A 24,348-nucleotide genomic window follows, 5' to 3' on the forward strand; every position below is an offset into this window, starting at 1 on the left:
GTAACTATTTCAAGGAAGATGCATTTTTCAGCAGAGGGTTTTCCAGAGACTATCTGAAGTATAGAACCTAATGTGATTCTTTTTGCTTCATGGTAGAAGCAAAGGCCACTGTAGCTATCGCTTCATGCATATGAAATGGTTTGGAAATTTCAAGCACTGAATATGGCTTGCATCATTTCATTTAAAATGCAAGGTCTGTTTGTCCCTGTTGACAAGAATTAGCAATTAAAGTCAATTAAGAAGAAATAGAATTTAAAAATTGATTCAGCTTTATGTGCATGATGAGTTAACTTTCTCAAGACAAGTCTAGGTTTTAATATTTTTATTCCCCTAAAGTCATAAGCATCCTTATTGTTTTTCTTATTTATAAAGGGAAATGACAGAATCTATGGTCCCCATATCCCTGGCCTTCATTATTAATTTAATGAGCTAGGCTCCAAACTGATCAATTTTTTGTCCTTACCTAAGCATTTGGACCAAGTAAACCACAAGGATCACAACTCTTGTGTGGTGTCCCTGCAGCATCTCTCTTGCTATTAACATAAACTTTGTAAGTCAACCATATTTGTTAAGCCCTACCATGTGCAAAACACTCGGTTATGTATTATGATGAGATGCAGGGGAAATAGAAAATGCTTATACTTATACTTTCAGGGACTTATAATCCCTGTTTATGCAAAATTTCCCTCACAATGCCATTGATAAGACTGCATTCTGCATGTTTGGTTTTCCTTTATTGATTCAAAGTGCTGCATGCAACCATTTAAAATTAAATGATACAGAAGAATTTAGACTGGATCAACTTACCCCCTTCTTTCCACTGAGTAGTCTTCAGACACAAACATTTTCAATTATTTATATTTTTGATTCTTCCAATGCTTAACTCTTTATCCAAATATTATGGTCACAGTGCTGTTTTGATTTACCAGCAACAGACATTATCCATTTACAGGCTGCAATGAAGTACTTGGATTAAAAAAAAAAAAATTCTTCAATTTTCACTTCTCTCTCCTTTTATTATTTAGACATTTTTTTATTGTCGATCTAACTTTTTTCTACTCATCACCTTTGTAGTTTTAAATAAAATACTTAAGATTATCGTCTTCCCATCCTTGGGCTGCCATAACAAAATACCTTAGGCTGGGGAGCTTAAACAATAGAAATTTATTTCTCACAGTTCTGGAGGCTGGGAAGTTCAAGATTGAGGTGTGACGATTCAGTTTCTGGTGAGAGCCCTCTTCCTGACTTGCAGACAGGAGTTCTTTTCACTGTGTCCTCACCTGGTGGAGAGAGAGACAGAGGAAGAGAGAGCGTGAGAGAGCAAGACTATGAGCAAGAGAGCCAGAGTGTGTAAATCAGCTCTCTGTTGTCTCTATTATAAGACACGAATTCCATTTTGGGAACTCCGCCCTCATGCCCTCATCTCACTATAATTACATTCTAATGGCCCCATCTCCAATACCATTCCCCCTTGGGGGTTAGGGCTTCAAGATATAAATTTTGGGGCTTACAAACATTAAGAAATACAAAGCTATATAACATAACATTTCTATTTCTTATTTTTTTGAACTCCTCACCGTGTGAGAAGAGGATATCATGTCTCTCTCCTTAACCCTACTCCAACCACCTTCCAAATCCTGCCATCTAATTTTCTATGACTGTAATTTTTATCTTGTCAAGATTCAAAGTTTTCTATTCTATGCAGCCTAAATTAAATATCCAAGACTTGAAGACAGTGCACTGGCACAGTTTAATATTACCAAAAAATATAGGAAATTATTACTTACTGTGGAATCTGCCCCCAACCCCCAAGCAGTATCACAAGACGTGTGTCCTAACTTGGAGACTGTAGTCACAGTGACATGCCTTCTGTTCCTGTTGCCAGGGCTAACGCCCTCTTACTTCTTATAAGACCCCTAGTGACAATAAGGCCACATTTCCATTTGCTTTTTTTTCTATTCTGGATCGTGACTTCATCATACAGTTTTTGTTTTTATCTTTGTTATGCCTTGAAATCACTAAAATTTTTCAGGCTTTGGCTTACCCCATCTTTTATTTATTTTTTAAGTTTTTAAGACTTAGAGAGAGAGAGAGAGAGAGAGAGAGAGCACAACACAGAGGTTGGAAGCAGACTCCCTGCTGAGCAGGGAGCCCGACATGGGGCCTGATCCCAGGACCCTGAGATCGCAACCTGAACTAAAGGCAGACATTTAGCCGAATGAGCCACGCAGGTGCCCCTGCTCACCCCATATTTTAAATAAAAAGAATTCTACTTTTCAAAGATAGTCTTCGTGGGCTAAATGAGCTCTTTCCAAATTTATGTCAAATAACACTTAAATACTAGTTTGGCTAGTAAATTTCTCTCTCATATCATTGCTTGGTTGGTTCTAATGTTTATTGCAAAGAATGTCTCCCATGTTTTGATATAATTTTTATTTTGCTTAAGCAGTTTCTCAAAAAATTTTTTTTTCCACAAAGTGAATATGGGATATAAGCAACATCTTTATGTATATTTAATTACCATATAATTCTAGGTTTTTCTAGTACACCAAGAGTTGCTGTATTGTCATCTACTTTTCATCGGATGCGACGGTTATCTAATTACATTTTAGTGGCATGTTTCTTTTAAGGTTTATATTGTTTTACTGCCTGAAAACCGTTTTTTTTTTTTTCTATTTTTCATGTTCAAAAATATTATAAAAATATGGCTATGTATGATTTATTCATCCTGCTCATCATTCACTGGACCCTTCTTTACTTCCTTTTAATCTACTGACACAAAAGAGAGACTGTATAATGTATGTGGAGACAAGATTTTTATGATTGTTTGCAAAAGAAACACCCATGAAACCAGTTCCAAGCAGAGTAAAGAATATACAAATACCATGGAAGTACCCTCTTCCCACTGAAGGTTTTACTGTCTTGAACTTTGTGTTATTTTAGTGTTTGCTCTGAAGTTTTTAACTCATGATAAATAATAGATGAGACTGTTTTTAAAAAATGATATAAATAAAATTATATGGTCTATTTTCTTCTGTGACTATACCATCTTCTACTTATTTTTCTCCCAGATAAATCCATTTTAAGTCATGTAACTCTAGTGTCCTCATTTCCACTGTGGTATATTATCCCATTATGTGAATATACTACAATTTCTTTATTTTACTGTCACTGGACATTTGAATCATGGCCAGTATTTTACTTTAGAAGTGATACTGCTTATATAATCTCATGCACAAGGGGATGCATTTTCCCCATATGTACAAGACTTTATATGCTACATATGATTTCTATTTGCTACGTAATGAGAGTTCGTGTGTTTGAAACAGGATAAACTGCCCCAGAATTCTATGAATTCTATGAAGTCTCTGACTTCTTAATTTCTGTCAGTATGGAAAGTATGAAAAAGTAGGTGTTGTGGTTTTAATCTATAGTCCCCTGATTACTGAAGAGGCTGCACTCGAACCTATGTTCATTCTCGAAATGTGGTCTCTTCTGTGTAAAATGCCCCTGCATGGCTTTTATTCAGCACTCTCTCCCTGTCTCTTCAGCCTTTCTCTCTCTTCACATTGTGGTTCATGACAAATCATTAATTCATTTCATATTTCTGGACTTTGGTTCTCTGAAATTACTAAGAATATATTATTTTAAATTGTGAAGACACTTTGAGTCTTTTCATTTTGGTTCTATCATTTGATGAACAAAGTATGTTCATTATAATATATTAATGCTTACCAAAAATTGCTTTATGAAACGTCTGCTTAAGAAATCCTTCTCAGGGCGCCCGGGTGGCTCAGTCGGTTAAGCGTTTATCTTCGGCTCAGGTCATGATCCCAGAAGAGTCCTGGGATCAAGTCCTGAGTGGGGCTTCCTGCTCAGCAGGGATTCCGCTTCTCCCACTGCCTCTGACCTCCCCCCCACCCCAGTTTGTGCATATGCATACGCTCTCTCTCAAATAAATAAAATATTGAAAAAATATTTTAAAAAATCCTTCTCTACCCTTCTCAATCATAAAAGCATTCTCCTACATGTCTTCTAAATTTAAAATAGTTTATCTTATAAAGTGTTCTATTTCCTCTGGAATTGATTTTACAATATAAAGTAAGGATCCAATTTCATTTTCCCTTACACAGATAACCAATTTACTAGCACCATTTATTTGTTGGATCCTTATTTTCCAACTTTTTATTTGTAATACCAAATCTGGCATCATATACTGTTTCAATATTTATGTGGATCTACTTTTTGACACTTAGTTCAGTTACTGATCAGTTAGCTCTATGCCATTACTCACTTCCACCTTTATGTTGGGAGACACAATCTCCCATAGGTCTCTCATGATACTAGATCTCTAACCCTTCTTTACCAGAACCATATCTCATGGTTGTGTTTACAACCAACATCCTTGAGAGATGAGGTGTTGTGTGCCCTTGACTTGGTTTTGCAGAGCAAGACCCCAGGTTGGGATCACTCCTTGGGCGCTGCGGGTATGGACACCATCTGCCAAATCTGTGTCCTGGCTGTTGCAAGCCCCAACCCCCTTCTCCATCACAGTCACATTCCCAGTGGATGGCCCAGGAAGATTCCTCTGCCATGCCCAGTGATCGAATATCAGAGTGAGGACTCCAGCAAAGTGACCCACATTGCTGGGGGCTGGGGAGCTGGGTGTCCTCCTTGGTTTCTCTTTTCCCACTTGAGGGACTGAGGCTCAGAGGAGACCTCTCAGCATGGTACTGTGCTGGCCTGGGAGATAGGCCATATGGTCAACATGGAGCTATTCTCTTACCTTCTATTGCAGTCTGTCTTGGTCTCTGTGGTGCACAAGGTGCTTCTGCCACAGTCCAGTGTTGTGGGATTCTCTCAGTGGTTCCTTGTTCTTAGAGAGTTGTTAGTTGTTCTTGTGAGGAGAAATCAGGAACAACCTGTTACCATCTTGGTGGCATCACAACCAATTTTGTTGACTACTTCAAAAGATCAATTTTGGTCTATGGTAATTTCCTGTATTGTTTTTGTTTCCACATATATGTATTATTACTCTTTTCTACGCATTTTTGTCTGTCTTTTTTCTAGCTTTTAAATGTGGCAACTTCAGTTTTTAATTTTAGACCTATATTCTAGCCTAATATAAATATTACAGCTATAAATTTATCAGCACTAAGCTGTATCCACCTATCTAAGAATAGCTTCATCTAGTATCATTTTTCATCAGCCTAAAGAGCTTCCTTTAGCATTGCTTGTACTGTAGGTGCACTGACGATGAATTCTGTTAGTTATTATTTATGATTTTTATAGTCTAAAAATGTCTTTATTCTACCATATTCTTTCAGCTATTCTCACTGGAGATATCATCCTTGGTTCAACAGTTTTGGGTGTTTGTTATTCTTTTTTTTTTTTTTTAAGATTTTATTTTCTTTATTTGAGAGAGAGAGTGAAAAAGTGAGAGCATGAGCCCAGGAGGGAGGCAGAGGGAGAGGGAGAAGCAGATGCCCCGCTGAGCAGAGAGCCCAACACCGGGCTCCATCCCAGGACCCTGAGATCCTGACCCAAGCTGAAGGCAGACGCTCAACCCAGTGAGCCACCTGGGCACCCTGTTTCTGTTTTTCTTGCAGCAATTTAAAGATGCTATTACATTACCTACACAATTTCTGATGACTTGTCTATGGATTTTTGAACTGATGTTATCCTTAAAGTATCATACTTCTTTCAATGCTTTGAAAATTTCATCTTTGATTTTTAATTGCTTGATTATGCTTTGCCTAGGCATGGGGTTCTTTTTTTTTTTTTTTTTCCATTCTCCAGGTATTTTCTGACATTCTTGAATCTGTCAATTTACATTTCTCATCAGATTTTTTTCTAATTTTCGCCATTATTTCTATAAATACTATTTTTCTCTACATTATCTTTCCTCCATTTATAGGACTTCAATTACAAATATTTTAGACTGATATCACCCACAGAACCTTAGTATCTGTTCACTTGATAAAAACTGTTTTCTTTGTATTATTCTCCATTTAGAAATACCTTTCTCTGCCTCTGTGGTTACATGGTGTTCTCCTTTTGCATCTGTCACTGCATTTCTCCTCCTCCTTCTTACACAGACATATTGGACTAGGGCCTACTCTGACACAGAATGATCTTGTCTTAAGTTGATTACATCGGCAATGACCCTATTTCAAAATAAGGTCCAATTCACAGGTGCTTAAGGTTAGGACATCAATATGTTTTTTTGGGGAACATAATTCAATCCACATACATGGTATTCTGGGAGGAAACAGAAAAATTAACCAATATTAAGTACAAGATCTTTGAAGTTGTCTCACATGAGGATTCACTAGAGATAGATATTAATAATCAGCAATTATCATAATTATACTAATGAATATTAATAATAAAATGCTTATAATAAAATCAAACTAGAAGGTCCATAAGATATATTTAAGCAAAATTAAATATTAAGTAAAATGTATTAACAATTGTTAGACTTCACTGACAATTTAAATATATCTTTGGATGGAATGTAATGCAAATCTGTAAAAGGAATGTTAAGGTTGCTTGCTGGATGCCCTGATGTCTTGCAAAACAAAGAACATTTCAATTACAGTGATATAAATTTTTTAAAAGGATTGACTTTAGAAACAAAAAAAAGCACTTACCAAAAAACTATTCTTCTTTAGAATTTAAATATTTCCATAGATACAACAAAATTAACAAGTAAAGCACTCCTACAATAAATATGTTGAAAATAGACATATTTTCCAAGATGATAAAGATATTTATTATTATACATTCAAATAATACGCAATGAACCATGGAACACTACATCAAAAACTAATAATGTAATGTATGGTGATTAACATAACAAAATTAAAAAAATGTTAAAAAAATAAAGAATAATCTATACTATTAGAGAAGACAGCTTTACTTTTGCAGCTCATAATTGAACCCCAATAGTTCATATGTTAAAATTTTGTCATAGTCATCAAATCTTATATTTATAATAAAAATAATTTTAATAACAATTTTTGGATAAAATTATTCAGTGCATATTCCTTTATAGGTAAAAATGAAAATGATATATTATATTTCCAAGCTTTATTGAAATATAATTGATATACACCATTGTGTAAGTTTAAGGTATTCAATGTGATGGTTTGATATATATATATATATATATATATATATATATATAGGAAATGAGTACCACAATAAGGTTAGTTAATACATCCATTAACCCACATAATTACAATTTATGTGTGTGTGGTGAGAATCTATTTTCTTAGCAACTTTCAATCATATAATACAGTATTATTAATTATAATCACAATACTGAATATTAGATTCCAATATTCATTTTATAACTGGAAGTTTGTTCACTTTGACCAATATCACCCTTTTCCCCTCACCCACCAATCCCTAGAAATCACTATTCTACTCTATTTCTATGAGTTTTCCATTTTTTTTGAAGATTCCACATATAAATGAGATCATACTGTATTTCTTTCGCTGCCTGATTTATTTTATTTTATTTTATCCCCTTAGAAGCCTCTCATTCCAGATTGTCTCACTTCATTCTGTTGACTCTTTCTCTTGCTGTGAAGGTTTTTAGTTTGATGTAGTCCCACTTGCTTATTTTTACTTTTTTTGCTTTTTGTGTTTGTTTTTGTTTTGTTTTGTTTTTTTGTTTTTTTGTGTGTGTGTCATACCCAAAAAATCATTGCCAGTGTCAATGTCAAGGAGCTTTTTCCCTATGTTTTCTTCTGGGAGGTTTATGGTTGCCAGTCTTACATTTAAGTCTTTAATCCATTTCAAGTTAATTTATGTGAGCGGTGTAAGACAGGGATTCAGTTTCATTATTTTGCTTGTGAATATCCAGTTTTCCCAAACCATTTATTGAAAAAAACTATATTTTGCCAAGTAATCTAGGCTCCCCTATAAGATATTAGTTGACCCCATATGAGGGCATTTATTTCTGGACTCTATTCTACCCTGTGCATTTGAGAGAGTGAACACCTCTTCCTTTCTTTACAGACTGATTTCAGCAGGTAATGACCTTCTCCTGCCTGTTCCCTGGGTGAATGCAATTATCTCTGGAATCACAGGCAAGCTGGATCAGAAACTGTGATGAGGCTGTAGATGGGTCTGTAGCAGGGTCTGCAGTTGGTGGGCATGTTACAAGGGACTCAGGCAGGCATGGATCCTATCTGGTCACTGGGTAGATGGGACTCCCCCCATTACCTTGTTCAGTAGGGTGGCACTGAGGTTTTCAGGGTCCTCAGACAGTGGGCCTATTACCAGATGTGAAGATTATGTGGTTCTTGCCAGGTCCATGGCCTAGTAATTGGATGGGCAATAATGGCCCTGGACCACAGGTGAAATTTGGAACCAAGTGCCAGGGCTGTTTCAGTTTCTAAGGCCAAGTGTGAGGTCTACAGACCTCACTCTTGAGGCACAGATGAGTGTATCTCCTTTCAGGTCTGTGGCAGAGCTGGATTGTTCCCTGACCATGACATGGAGGGGCTGGTGGCAAGTATAGGCCCTTTCAGGATCTCTGTGAGGGCAGACAAAGTATTTCCAAATGGTTCCTGGGGCTGACAGGTCTGCTGGGGGATTGCATCTGTGATAGAGTTGGAGCTGAGTGTAGCACTCTTCAGGATCTCTGGGGCCGCAGCTGAAAGTATCCCCTGCTGGGACCCTAGATCCTAAGGACTGCCGGCAGACTATGGCTATGAAGAAGCTGGAGCAACATGCAGGGACTTCTCAAAACCTCCAGGGATGTAGATAGGAGCTTCTCTTGCCTGGTTCCTGTGCCAACAGGCCAGTTATGGCACTGGCTGGGAAGGGGTGATGCCTATTATATGCCCCTTCAGGATCCCAAGGGCACAGATGGGAATGTCTCCTGCAGGGTTCCTGTGCCACCAGGACTGTGGCTGGAACAGGCTGGAGCCCAGTGACAGGGTCCTTTCAGAATTTAAGGTCTGATCAAGTTTGGGGACTTACCTCCAGGAGCTTCCAGACCATGGCCAAGAAGGATTAGAGCCAGTTTTGGGGGGCATTTCAGAGTCCACAGCCAGTACCAAGGACCCTATGTCCATTAGCTGATGTGTAGGTAGGAATGACTCCTCCCTGGTCCCTTGGTGTATGGTATTGGTGACAGACCCAAATCCCAATGAGGTTGCAGTGGGGTTGTCAGGAAGAACACAGCTATTTCCTTTCTGTAGCTGGACCAATCCGTGAGTCAGCTGCCTGGTTTCAAGCTGCCTGCTCAAAATGGCTCTCCTTGGTCTTGGACTACACCAGCATTTCATATTCTTCTATCTGGGTCCCAAAGCTTCCATGAAAGCGTATTTGTCTACAGATGGATTCCAAATTATTATTGTTAAGGGAAAGATACATATGAGGTATATCTAATTTGGCCATTTTGCTGATGCCTGTCTCTCTCTCTCTCTCTCTTTTTTTTTTTTTTTTAATTTATTTGAGAGAGAGCGAGCACAGCAGGAGGAAGGGTAGAGGGTGAAGCAGACTCGCACCGAGCAAGGAGCCCATTGTGGGACTCAAACCCAGGACCCCAGAATCATGACCTGAGCCAAAGGCAGACACCCAACCAACTGAGCCACCCAGGTGCCTCTCTTCTCAAAAAGATTTTCTTTTCTTAATGGATCACTCAGTTCAATAGTTAAACTGTTTGAACTGTTCTTATATCAAACAAACAATTTGCCGGTGGAACATATAACTATAGTATAAAAAGCATCTGGGTTATAAAAGTTATGTTAGTATAAACAGCTGGCTCATATACAAGTGGTTTAATTTTTCTAAGACAATGTACTTTATGGATTAGGGTTTATATTTCATATTTTAATCCTATTTTATGTTTTTAAAAGCTAGTGCTAATGATAAAAAAGTCTGACAATATAACAACAGAATTATTATGATTCATTGTAGTATAGATGGGTTTAATAATGTATGTATAATGCATAAGAAATTATTAAGGACTTCCAGAGAAGATAGTGGAATAGGAGGCTTCTAAGTTTAACTTGTCCCATGGATACAACTAAATAAATAGCCACATCAGTGTAAATAACCCAGAAAATGACCCAAAAAGTGGCAGAACAGAACCTCCACAGCTAAACATAGAAAAGAGGCCACTGAAGAGGGTAGGAAGGGTGGAGATGAAGTAAAGAGCCAAATGGACCCTTGGGACTGTCCATGGGAGGAAGGGGTATAATGGCCATGGAGAGAGGACCACACACCCTTACCAGGCATCCCAGGCATGGGGTAACCACACAGTGAAGACAAATCAGCATAACATTTGGCTCTGAAAACCAGAGAGGCCTAAAAATCAGGGGAGCTTAACACCTATAACTTTAAACATCAGCAGGCATGGCTCTGGGAGAGCCTAGAGGACATTCCCCAGAATGCCCACTCTTAAAGAGACAGTACAACAAACAGTTCTGCTGAGATATAGAAAAATGCCTGGGGTAAATGGGAGGGAAATTTATTTACTAATTTCAAAGCATGTACTGGCAGGGATCATCGGGAGACTTTAAGAAAAATGAGCTGGAAGGTGCCATTTCCCTCTCCCACCCCTCAGCCTAGATATAGGACATCTGTGGGAATGAGCATGGCTCCAACACTCTCTATCTAGCTTGCTAACAGTGCGCCCAGACCCTGGGGGCTTCTGCAGATCTGCCACCTCCAACCTGGTGGCCTAGGCAGGAATTTTCCTAGGTGGGTACAGGTCCCCTCCCCAGCAGACCAGGGCTGACCTTGCTGGCACCACCTGCCCTGCCCCCGCATTGTCCTATGGATTCCCCCCCTCCACACCCGGCAAGTGCCCTTGACCAGAGCACATCCAAAGCGGTGCTCTAGCCCTGACAGGGGCCAGTACCACTCCAAAATGACTCCTGCCCCAGACATAGGGGAAGATAACCATACACACTAGTTCAACTGCAGGCCCAGCAATGGGCTGCCAGCAGACACTGCTTCTGACTTCAGGCCCAACCTACCAAAAAAAGCTTCTGAGGGGACAAGACAGGGAAAGCACAGTGCAGTTCCCTGCTATTGCATTTCTGGCAAACACCTGGTCTGACACAAGGCAAACCTAAGGTAGCCCCAGACTGGTCCACTAACAAGAGAGGGATGAAACTTTCCCTACAATAGACAAAAAGAGCCAGTGCAGACAAGTGGACTAAAGGCAAAAGCAACTTCAGCCACAACCATAGAGTACACACAACACACACAGGAAACAGCCCTGAAGTGCCAGGTCCTGGTGAACAAGGGACATTGTACTGCAGGACACTACAGGACCTGTTCTTCAAAAGGTCACTACTTTTGAGAGCAGGAGACATAGCTGACTTTCTTAACACATAGAAACAGACACAGAGAGTTAGACAAAATGAGAAGATAGAGGAATGTGCCCCAAATGAAAGATCAGGACAAAATCACAGCAAGAGAGCTACACAAAATGGAGTTAAGTAATATCCCTGATAGAAGTTTGAAGTAATGGTCAGAGAACTTGAGAAAAGAGTGGAAGACCTCAATGAGACCTTCAACAAAGAGAAAGGAAACATAAAAAAGAGCCAATCAGAGATGAAGAACTCAATAAGTGAAAGTAAATACACTAGATGGAAAAAATAGTACACTAGAAGAAGCAGAAGAACAGATAAGCTAAATGGAGGACAGACTAAGGGAAAAAAATCCACCTGAACAGGAGAGAGAAAAAATAATAATAAAAAATGAAAACAGACATAGGAAATTCAGCAACACCATCAAGCATAGTAATATTTGCATTGTAGGGATCCCAGAAGGAGAAGAGAGAGAAAAAGGGGCAGAAAATTTATTTGAAGAAATAACAGCTGAAAACTGCCCAAATCTGGGGGAGGAAATGGAAATCTAGATTGAGGAGGCACAGAGAGCCCCACAAAAAAATCAACCAAAGGAGGTCCACACCAAGACACATAGCAATTCAAATGATAAAGAGTAGTGAATAAAGATAATTTTAAAAGCAGCAAGAGAAAAGAAAATAGTTACGTAAAAGGGAAACCACACAGGCTATCAGCTGATTTTTTTTTTTTTTTTTTTTTTGCAGAAATGCTGTAGGCCAGAAGGGAGTGACATAATATATTCAAAACACTGAAATTAAAAAACACCTGCTACCAAGAATACTCTATCCAGCAAGTTAAAGGAGTTCATCACCACTAAACCAGCCTTACAAGAAATATTAAAAGGGACTCTTTAAGTGGAAAGGAAAGACCATAAACAGGAATAAGGAGAGCAGAAAGAACAAAAGCAATAAAATTAAGTATATTTATAAAACTCAGTCAAGGGGGTTACAAAATAAAAGGATGTAAAGTGTAACAACATATACCTAAAATGTGGGGTGGGGAGAGAAGTAAAGAATGGGCTCAAACTTGAGTGACCATCAACTTAATATAGACTGCATATGCATATTATATATAAATCTAAAGGTAACCACAAATCAAAAAGTAATAATATATATGCAAAAAATAGAGAAAGGAATCTAAGTCCATCACTTAAGAAAGCCAGCAGACTGTGAGAGTAGAGAGCAAAGAAAGAAACAAAGAGCTACAAAACCAACTATAAAGCAAGTGACAAAATGACAATAAGTACATACCTATCAGTAATAACTTTGAATGTAAATAGACCAAATGCTCCATCAAAAGACAGGGTGACAAAGCAAGATCCATCTATACGCTGCCTACAAGAGACTCATTTCAGACCTAAGGACACATGCAGTTTGGAAGTAAAGGCATGAAAAGCATTTATCATGCAAAAGGAAGTAAAAAAAAAAAAAAAAAAGCCAGGGTAGCAATACTTATATTGGACAAAATAGACTTCAAAACAAAGACTGTAACAAGAGACAAAGAAGAACACTATACAATCATAAAGGGAACAATCCAACAAGAAGATATAACAATTGTAAAATGTATGCACCTAACATAGGAGTATATAAATACATTAAAGCACTAACAACAAATCTAAAGGAAGTAATTGATAATGATACAGTAATTGTAGAGGACTTTAACCCTTCATTTACATCAATGGATAGATCATCTAAACAGAAAATCAATGCCAGTGGCTTTGAATGACACATTGAACCAGATGCATCTAACAGATATATTGAGAACATTCTACCCTAAAACAGCAGAATACACATTATTTTCCAGTGTACATGGAACATTTTCCAGGACACAACACATATTAGGACATAGAGCATGTCTCAACAAATTCAAAAGACTGAAGTCATACCATGCATCTTTTTTAACCACAATGCTATGAAACTACAAATCAACCACAATAAGAAGAAAAAAAAAAACTGGGAAAGAACACAAATACATGGAGGTTAAACAACATGCTACTAAACAATGAATGAGTCAACCAAAAAAATCAAAGAGGAAATAAAAAAATATATGTAGACAAATGAAAATGAAAACACAATGAATGTAGTAAAAACTTTGGGATGCAGTAAAAACTGTTCTAAGAGGAAAGTATATAACAATATAGGCCTACCTCAAGAAGCAAGAAAAATCTCAAATAAACAACCCAACTTTACACCAAAGGAACTAAAAAAACAATAAACAAAGACCAAACCAGTAAAAGGAAGGAAATAAACATTAGAGCAGAAATAAATGAAATAGAAACTACAAAAACAATACAATAGATCAATGAAACCAGGAGGTGGTTCATTCAGAAGATCAACAAAATTGATAAACCTTTAGCCAAACTCATCAAAGAGAGAAAGAGAGAGAGAGAGAACTCACATAAACAAATCAGAAATGAAAGAAGAGAAGTAACAACCAACAACACAGAAATACAAAGGATTATAAGAGAATATTATGAAAAATTATGTGCCGACAAATTGGAAAACCTAGAAGAAATGGATAAATTCAAAGAAACAAACAACCTCCCAGAACTGAATCAGGAAAAAATAGAAAATTTGAACAGAATGATTGTCATCAATGAACTTGAATTAGTAATCAAACTCTCCCAGATACAAAAGTCCAGGACCAGATGACTTTATAGGTGAATTCTACTAAACACTTAGAGACAGTAAATACTTTTCCTCACAAATTATTCAAAAAAATAGAAAAGGAAAGCTTCCAAATTCATTCTATGAAGCCAGCAATTATCCTGATACCAATATCAGAATAAGACATTACCAAAAAAAAAAAAAAGAGAGAGAGAGAAGTTCAGGTCAGTATCTCTAATGAACATACATGCCAAAATCCTCAACAAAAATATTAACAACCAGATTCTAGCAATGCATTTTAAAAAAACTGTTTACCATGATCAAGTGGGATTTATTCTTAGGTTTAATATCTGCAAATCAATCAACATGATACTTCACATCAAAAAGAGAAAGGATAAAAACCATCTGATTATTTCAACAGATGCAGGAAAAGCATTTGACAACATCCATTTAGGATAAAAACCTCAACAAAGTAGGGTTAGAGGGAACATACCTCAACATAATAAAGGTCATATATGAAAAACTCACAGCTAACATTATACTCAGTGGTGAAAAACTGCAAGTGTTTCCCCTAAGATCAGGATTAAGGCAAGGATGTCTACTCTCACCACTTTTATTCATAATAGTACTGGAAGTCCTAGCCACAGCAATCAGACAACAAAAAGAAATAAAATGCATCCAAACTGGTAAGGAAGAAGTAACATTTTCACTAATTACAGATGACATGATGCCATATATAGAAAATCTGAAAGACTCCACCAAAAAACTACTAGATAAATGAGTTCCATAAGGTCACAGTATACAAAATCAATATACAGAAATCCATTGCATTTCTATACACTAATAATGAAGTAGCAGAAAGAGAAATTAAGAAAACAATCCCATTGCACCGAAAAGAATACCTAGAAATAAACTTAACCAAGGAGGTGAAAGATCTGTACTCTGAAAACTATAAAAAATTGATGAAAGAAATTGAAGATGACACAAACAAATGAAAGATATTCCATGCGGGTGCCTGGGTGGCTCAGTCGTTAAGCGGCTGCCTTAGGCTCAGGTCATGATCCCAGGGTCCTGGGATTGAGCCCCGCATCGGGCTCCCTGCTCAGCGGGAAGCCTGCTTCTCCCTCTCCCACTCCCCCTGCTTGTGTTCCCTCTCTCACTGTCTCTCTCTGTCAAATAAAATAAATAAAACCTTAAAAAAAAGAAAGAAAGAAAGAAAGACATTCCATGCTCATGGATTGGAAGAATCAATATTGTTAAAATGCCCATAGTAACCAAAGCAATCACCAGATTTAATGCAATCCCTATCAAAATACCAACAACATTTTCCACAGAACTAGATCAAATAATCACAAAATTTGTATGGACCACAAAGACCCTGAATAGCTAAAGTAATCTTGAAAAAGAACAAAACTGGAGGTATCATAATCCCAAATATAAAGATATACTACAAAGTTGTAGTAATCAAAAAAGTATGGTTCTGGCATAAAAACAGACACAAAGATCAATGGAAGGGAATAGAGAGCCCAGAAATAAATCCATGGTTGTTTGGTTAATTAATCTTCCACAAGGGAGACAAGTATATTCAATGGGGAAAAACAGTTCTTCAATAACTGGTGAGAAAACTGGACAGCTACATGCAAAAGAATGAAACTGGACAAAATTCTCACACCACATAGAAAAATAAACTCAAAATGGACTAAGAACCTAAATGTGAGACATGAAACCATAAAAATCACAGGGCACAGGCAGCAATATCTCTGAGATGAGCCATAGAAATATTTTTCTAGATGTGTCTCCTGAGGCAGGGGAAACAAAAACAAAAATAAATTACTGGGACTACATCAAAATAAAAAGCTTCTGCAGAGTGAAGTAAACCATTAATGAAACTAAAAGAGAATCTACTGAATGGGAGAAGATATCTGCAAATGACATATCTGATAAAGAGTTAGTATCCAAAATACTTATACAACACCAAAAAAAAAAAAAAAAACCCAAATAATCCAATTACAAAATGGGCAGAAAACACGACAGACATTTCTCCAAAGAAAACATACAGTTGGCCAACAGATATATGAAAAGACGCTCAACATTACTAATTATCAGTGAAATACAAATCAAAACCAGAATGAAATATCACTTCACACTTGTCAGAATGGCTAAAATAAGAAACACAAGAAACAACAAATATTGGCCAGGATGTGGAGAAAAAAGGAACCCTTGTGCAAACTGGTGCACCCACTTTGGAAAACAGTATGGAGGTTCTTCAAAAAATTAAAAATAGAATTACCATATGATCCAGTCCCAATAACTCTGGGTATTTACCCAAAGAATATGAAAATACTAATTCAAGAAGATCTATGCAGCCCTATGTTTATTGCAGCATTATTTAAAACAACCAAATTATGGAAGCAACTCAAGTGTCCATGGATAGATGAATGGATAAAGAAGTGTGTACACACACACACACACACAGACACACACACGGGACTATTACTCAACCATGAAGGAACAAAATCTTGTCATTTGCAACAACATGGTTGGATCTAGAGAGTATAATGTTAAATACAGTCAGTCACAGAAAGAACAATACCATATGATTTCAGTCATATGTGGAATTTAAGAAACAAATGAACAAAGTGAACAAGAAAAAAGGGACAAACCAAAAAGCAGACAACTACAGAGAACAAACTGATGGTTACCAAAGGAGAGGTGGATGGAGGGATGGGTGCAATGGGTGAAGAGGATTAAGCGTACACTTACTGTGAAGAGCACTGAGTAATGCATAGAATTGCTGAGTCATTATATCTTACACGTGAAACAATATAATGCTGTTAACTATACAGGAGTTAGAAAGTAAATTCATTAATTTTTATAATTATTAATGATAAAAAGGACAAAAATTCCTATCACACATCATTAAGGAAAATGTCCTTATTTTAATAGCTTACTGTAACTTAGCAAAAGAAATCTCCATTAAAAATGGCAGTTTTACAAAAGTGGGGTGAATCATGGTGATCAGAATCCTTTTCTCTTATAAGAAATGTAATAGTGTCACCATTTCTGTCACGTAGAAGACTGACTTCTCAGTCTTGCCCAGGAGTGTAGGAATCACTGACTGTCACCGAATTCCCCTTTTTTTGTTATTTTCTGTACTATTTTTCATCATGTGTGGCATTTTTGGAATGAAACTTTATTAAAAGGTGCTACTGTATGGCAGTGGATCTAAGAAATGAGAATTCAGTAAATTAGAAACAACAAAGCTTCCAAAATAAATTATGTGGCTGAGATGAAAGATGGGTAAATGGGTGCAATTGACAAGTTGATACGGAATTGATGTTTTCCACAAGTTTAAACAAACGAGTGTGCTCTGTTTCTATTCTGTAAGGAGAGCTGCCAATAAGTCTTACCCCACAGATTTGAATCCATAATAAAGTTGAAGAAGAAACTTGTATGTATAATAATTATAATCAGAATGGAAAAGTTACATTTCTGTAGATGTCCTATGTGGGATATATAAAAATGGGAATAGCGTGTCTAACTTGGTGGGTAACTTCATTACACAACTAAAACATTCAACAAGTGATGTTAATCAAACATAATTAGAACCTGAATCTGATAAGAGGGGAAAGAAAAAGGGAACATATTTTTGTAATTGAATGGGCTTGAGCTTTATTTAGGTGACTATGTAATCTTCTGACAGTGTCAAATAATGACCAAATATAGCCTATCTCTTGCTTTTGTTAATAAAATTACTGGAACACAGCCACACTCATTAGTTTACATATCATCTATAGGTGATTTCATGCTACAACAACAGAGTTGAGTAAGCCTGAATTATTTATTATCTGGCCCTATCCAGAAAACATTTGCAATCCTTGTTCTCTGTTTTAAATAGAGGTTTAGGGGCACCTGAGTGGCTCAGTTTAAGCGACTTCAGCTCAGGTCATGATCCTGGAGTCCCAGGATCAAGTCCCACATCGGGTTCCCTCCTCAGCGGGGAGCCTGCTTCTCCCTCTGACCCTCCCCCCTCTTGCGCACGCTCTCTCTCTCTCTCATTCTCTCTTTCAAATAAATAAAAATTTTTTAAAAAAATAAATAAATTGAGGTTTAGTTTTGCCCTTTATTTCTTTAAATGTTGGAATATGTTTAGTGGGTAAGAAGCTCATGGTCAAAATAATATGTAACTAAGAATAAAACTCTATTTTGCATGGGAAAAATCTGCCTAATGTGATCTAACTCAAGTTTTCAGATATTTACTTAGTCCTTACCACATACACAGCATCATAAATAATAATAAAATAATTGTAAGAATTATCAGAATTTATAATCTGGATAAATTCCATATATATATATATTCCATTATGAAAAATCAAAGAACCACAAATATTGTATTATGCATTTTTAAGTGACTAGGTTTTTATTAATGACATCTAAGGGAAAGTATAAACATACATCTCACCGTATTTATGTAAAGTACTCATAAGTAACCCTGGAAAAGATGACATAATCCTTTTCCAAAAATAGTAGGTTTGCAAAATATTTACTTGCCCTTATGTAATTAAATAAGTTTGCCTACTTTTGCCTATTTACATGTTCTTCATGGCAATACATACTATACGATGCTTAAATAATAAAACCTGTTTCTAATTCAAAAATAGCTTATTTGTTTGGAAGTTTTCCTTTTCTAAACATACACTAGAAATTATAAAATCATCCTCTTAGCTCTCAATTCTGCAGCTGCTCACACTCCTAATTAATCTATCAGTTACCTCTGCTCTGACTTCATTTGCCATAGTACAGATACTAAAGTGCTTTGGGAAGTGGCAGGCACGTCACACACTTTACTGCTACATTCTCTGTAAATACAGGCTTTGTCGTCTGGAAACCTTAGAAAGGTTCAGGTAAAAAAACTGTTTGTTCTATAATAAAGGGCAGCCCTTTTTATACCCCGTCTATAACAAGTTTTCATTACACCTTCGGATCCTAGTTGGGCAAGTTACAACGTTTATGTTTGTGGAATATATGGGGCCAAACTCATGATGAAATGGTATCATTTATCATCTAATCCACCCTGTGGACATCCAAAGGGTATATAATCAAACACCCACTCCCTTATACACACACACACACACACACACACACACAGGTACACACAAAGTCTCTCAAGCTCATTACACATTATCTCTGAAATTGTACATTAGAATGATGCTCCTTTTTCTTGGATAAAATTCAAAAGTCTATGGCAAAGACAACATGCTAACCTGTATCATCCACTTAGACTACATCGTCCAAGTAATTAGGGAATTACCTCCTGGAAATAAGTCCATTGTATTAGCTGTGAAATTAAGATAAGCTGACAACACACATGAAAAGGCACACAGGTGGAGTGGACGAAATGGCTGAAGACAGCAGAGGTAGTCGGCCATAATTCACATCTACTGTTGTTCATGGAGCACCCATTGTATGCTTGTGAAAATATAAAGAGTTTTTAAGTGAAAACTCGTCCTTCACTGTTTTTGTCTGCTTGGGCTGCTATAAAAAAATGCCAGAATATGTGCTTCTAAATAAGAGAAATTTATTTCTCATAGTTCTGGAAATTGGGAAGTCCAAGCTCAAGGCAGCGGCAGATGCTATGTCTGGGGAGGGCCTCCTTCCTGGTTCCCAGAAGGCCATCATTTCACTGTGTTCTTACTTTTTGGAAGGGGTTTCTCTGTGGTCTCTTTTATAAGGGCACTAATTGCATTCATGAGGGCTCCATCCTCAAGACCTAGTCAACTCCCAAGTGACATCCCAAATATTAGGATTTAACACATGAATATGGGGAGGACGCAAACATTCAGTCTATAGCATTAAAATTTCACAAAGTAGACAAACAGGGAACATTTCCTAACTTGCTAAATCTGGCTAGCAAAATCCTGATAAAAACTGGAAAACAGGGGTGCCTGGGTGGCTTAGTCATTTAAGCGTCTGCCTTCGGCTCAGGTCATGATCCCAGGGTCCTGGGATCGAGCCCCACATCGGGCTCCCTGCTCAGCAGGAAGCCTGCTTCTCCCTCTCCCACTCTCCCTGCTTGTGTTCCCTCTCTCGCTGTCTCTCTCTCTGTCAAACAAATAAAATCTTTAAAAAAAACAAACAAAACTGGAAAACAGTATGGAGGTTCCTCAAGATGTTAAAAATAGAGCTACCCTACAACCCAGCAATTGCACTACTAGGTATTTACCCCAAAGATACAGATGTAGTGAAAATAATGGGCACATGCACCCCAGTGTTCATAGCAGCAGTGTCCACTGTGGAAGGAGCAGAGATGTCCTTCAACAGACGAATGGATAAAGAAGATGTGGTTCATAGATACAATGGAATATTACTCAGCCATCAGAAAGGATGAATACCCACCATTTGCATCAACATGGATGGAACTGGAGGCGATTATGCTACGTGAAATAAGTCAAGCAGAGAAAGACAATTACCATGTGGTTTCCCTCATATGCGGAACATAAGAAATAGCACAGAGGACCACAGGGGAAGGGAAGGAAAACTGAAGGGGGAGAAATCAGAGAGGAAGACAAACCGTGAGAGACTCTGGACTACGGGAACCAAACTGAGGGTTACAGAAGGGAGGGGGATGAGGGGATGGGGTAACTGGGTGATGGGTATTAAGGAGGGCACGTGTTGTGATGAGCACTGGGTGATGCAACTAATGAATTGTTGAATACTACATTGAAAACTAATGATGTACTATATGTTGGCTAACTGAATATAACAACAACAACAACAAAAACATACTACAGAAAGTATAAAGATGAAAAAAAATCATAACAAAGACATGATAAGAAATTGAGAGGTTGAGATCTCTTCTGAAAACAGGCAAAAATCTTAAACAATAGAAACAAACAAAAAAACAAGAAATGAAGAAAAAAAAACACGAGATCCACTGAGACTGATGGTGAAGGCCCTGAATTTAGACAGTTACCCCATCACTGCCATTGTGTGAAACATAACAACTTCAATAGGCACGTTTCCAAGGCTGTGAATATGACAGCAAAGCATCTCCACCCACTGAAGGCCATCATAAAGCCTATTCACCTAGCAAAAACTGTCATTTTTCCTTGCAATTGCTTCCTTGTACTTGCCAAGGGCTTTCTGCAGGCTCTTGGCTTTAGGATCATCATTCGCTTTGCATCCCATGATGGAAGAGTAGGGAATCCTCATCCTTAATTCAGGAGACTGGATGGGCCTCGTAACTTGGGGTTGAAAATGAGCATGGAAATGAGCGATCTTGTTCTTGGTAAGAGGAAAGACAGGAAAGTAGAAAAAAATGAGGAGAGGCTGAGAAGGAAGACTTAGAGAAAAATAAATGAATGAAATAATGAGGAAGTGCTAATTCTCCCCCTGCATTTGGGTCCCCAACTAAAGTAGTAAAATCTACCTATCCCAAAGGGAAATTCTAGGTAACAAAATCTTGGGCTAGTTTCCTAATGTTTGAGTGAGATGTCAGGAAAATATATACAAAATAGCTCACAACAGGTAGGTTTATCATAAAGCTAATGAGATTTAGGTTTCAGCTTTCAAAGTCAGTGAGGGGTCCATACAATGTTTTCCATGGCCATGTATTTAAAATGTTTGAAGAGGGAAATACAGGCTTCCAGTTATGGAATGAGTAAGTCTTGGGAATAAAAGACACAGCATAAGGAATACAGTCAATGATATGTAACAGTGATGTAAGGGGCACAGGGTAACCACGCTTGTGGTGGACATGACATGATGTATAGACTTCTCAAATCACTAAGCTGTACACCTGAAACTAATGTGACATTGTGGGTCAACTATACTCAAATAAAAATAAAATTAAAATAAAATTTAAAAAAGATAGTTTGGCCATTATCTATTGAGTATTATTTATTTCCTGCCTTCCCTTCCTTTAAGATAGCACTGCAGTGGTATGAAGGTCATTTTTAAGGATTTGGCTAAGAGGGAACTGAGTGGAGAATAGATTTAATTCAGAGTTATGGGGATATATTTATGGGGCTCAAGATCACTTCCATGTAGAGTTATTATTAGCTATAACATGCAGGGATAGGAAGGATTTTAGGAAATACTTGTACCACCACTAGTCTGACTCACCAGCCTTATGGCCAGAGGCCATATTACCCTACAATCATGTGCTCTGGCATCCCCATCTAGAAGTTTGAGGATCAAAGAGAAGCTAGGTGTGAAATGTGCAATACAAAAAGCTAGTCTTTGGAAAATTCTTCCAATTATGAAGCATGCAAATTAGAAAACAGTGTCAAAGGTAAAATATCTTCATTTCAAAGATATATTTGATAATGTAACATACATAATTGTAAATGTATGAAATGTTTTCGAGGGGTATTATCTGAATAGAATGTATCAAATTCCCACGTTTAAAAACCTAAACTGATAGAAGTGAGTACATTTATGTGTGAAATTGTATGTTTTATGTGTCCCAGTTATCAAAAGTTAAAAAAAAATTCATTAGGCTAGACGAAAGACTAAATTAATTTTCTTTTCTATCCATAAATACAAAATTTTCATGTTAAGAGGCGATCAAGGAGTACATAAAATGCACAGGAGAGAAATATTATGGTAGTATGTGAGGCAGTTGATAACAAAATGTTGCATTATTTTTCTGTATTTTGTGTTATTTAGTATTTGTCAGCTTTTAAAATGTTTACCCACAATAAAAAAATTAAAAAAAAAAAATGTTTACCCTATTTCTTTTCTCTTTCTAAATAAACATTCACTTTCATAAATAAAAATATATAGGTCATCCTTCCATAAGCATTTATTAAATATCTATTCTATGCAAAAATTATAGTAAGTAGTGGAATTCTAGCAGTGAACAAGATAAAAACTGTCCTTGTCCTCGTTAATATTACAGAAGGTAAGACAAACAGTGAATTACTAATGAAGCAATGATCTAATACAGTGCTACAAAAGAGAAATTCAGTGTGCTTTGAGCTCATGTAATAAAACAGTCCTGTTCCCAAGGATAGCGGATGATGGTGATGGATTTCTTAGGGCGGTGAATTGTGAGCTAACTTTTTAGGATCAGCGGGGTTCATGTAAGAAAGTGGTTGGCTGGGTGTGAGAAGTCTTTCAGGCAGAGGCGGAGCATGGTATGGTATGGTTAAGAACTTGAAAGATAGACAACTGGCAAATGACAGACCATGAGGTGCTGCTGGGGGGTGGTCAGTGGCAGGTGGCACAGGGCTATGTTAATCTTTTGTCTTTTATCACCAGAAAGAAAGATGAGGTTTTTTTAAATTTTTTATTGTTATGTTAATCACCATACATTACATCATTAGTTTTAGATGTAGTGTTCCATGATTCATTGTTTGTACATAACACCCAGCGCTCCATGCAGAACGTGCCCTCTTTTATACCCAAAGAAAGATGAGTTTTTAAAGAATTTTAAGTATTTGAGGACATGCTCAGTAACAAATATAGTTCTGACTAATCTGTAGATAATACCTGAAGGAGCATAGGATGAGGGAGGATTTTGTGGGAAGTCAGGTAACCCCTAGTTGTAGCTGAACCAGGATAATGGCAGAGAAGTGGGAAGATGAAAAATCCATTCTTGATGGAGGAAGCCAGTGAAAAGAATAAGACAGAAGTGGGACAATACAGAATATATCAGGACTTTGATTTATCCTGTGTAGCAGAGCACATGGTGAGTCTTCAAAGGAAAGGAACAGAAAATGAATTTCAATAGATGGACCACCTCCTTGAAGTCTTTGCTTGGGAACTCTTCAATATTCTTTCGAAAAAAACATCTATGTCCTTCCATTGCTCTGTAACATGAATTCTGTTTTGTTCAGTTGTTGTCTAAGCTCTCAGATAGAACAAAATGATTATGTGTGCATTGAATGAATAAATAATGACTCCAAACACTGAAACAAAAACCATGATTTTCTAAGAACTGGTTTTGAAGGGTTATTTCTGGAGAAAAGAGGACCCTTTTCTTGCTGATAGCTGGCACCTTCACAATCTTCTCTAGAGTCACGTCTCAGTTGCAAGTTTCTCTGAAAAATTAGAACAACTGTATTTCTATTTTTCTTATCTCAAACTCTGGTGAGATTTCTAAATAAGAACCCAGATGGGACTTACCACTTGATTTGAAAAGGTGAAAATTCTGCTCAGGCACCGCTATCAAAATTTCTAAAAGGAGAGCTATCCTATTTCTTATTGAAAATTCATTTATTTCATGAATATTAACTATCTATATTAGGCACTCTACCATACTATTTAGAAATATTAGTGAACAGAGCAGGTGCAGTGTCTAATGTCTACATTAGACATGAAAAACAAATACACAAAGTAAAACAAACTAAATTGGA

The sequence above is a fragment of the Phoca vitulina genome, unplaced genomic scaffold, assembly GCF_004348235.1.
Source record: "Phoca vitulina isolate PV1807 unplaced genomic scaffold, GSC_HSeal_1.0 scaffold15, whole genome shotgun sequence".
NCBI classification, from domain to species: Eukaryota; Metazoa; Chordata; class Mammalia; order Carnivora; family Phocidae; genus Phoca; species Phoca vitulina.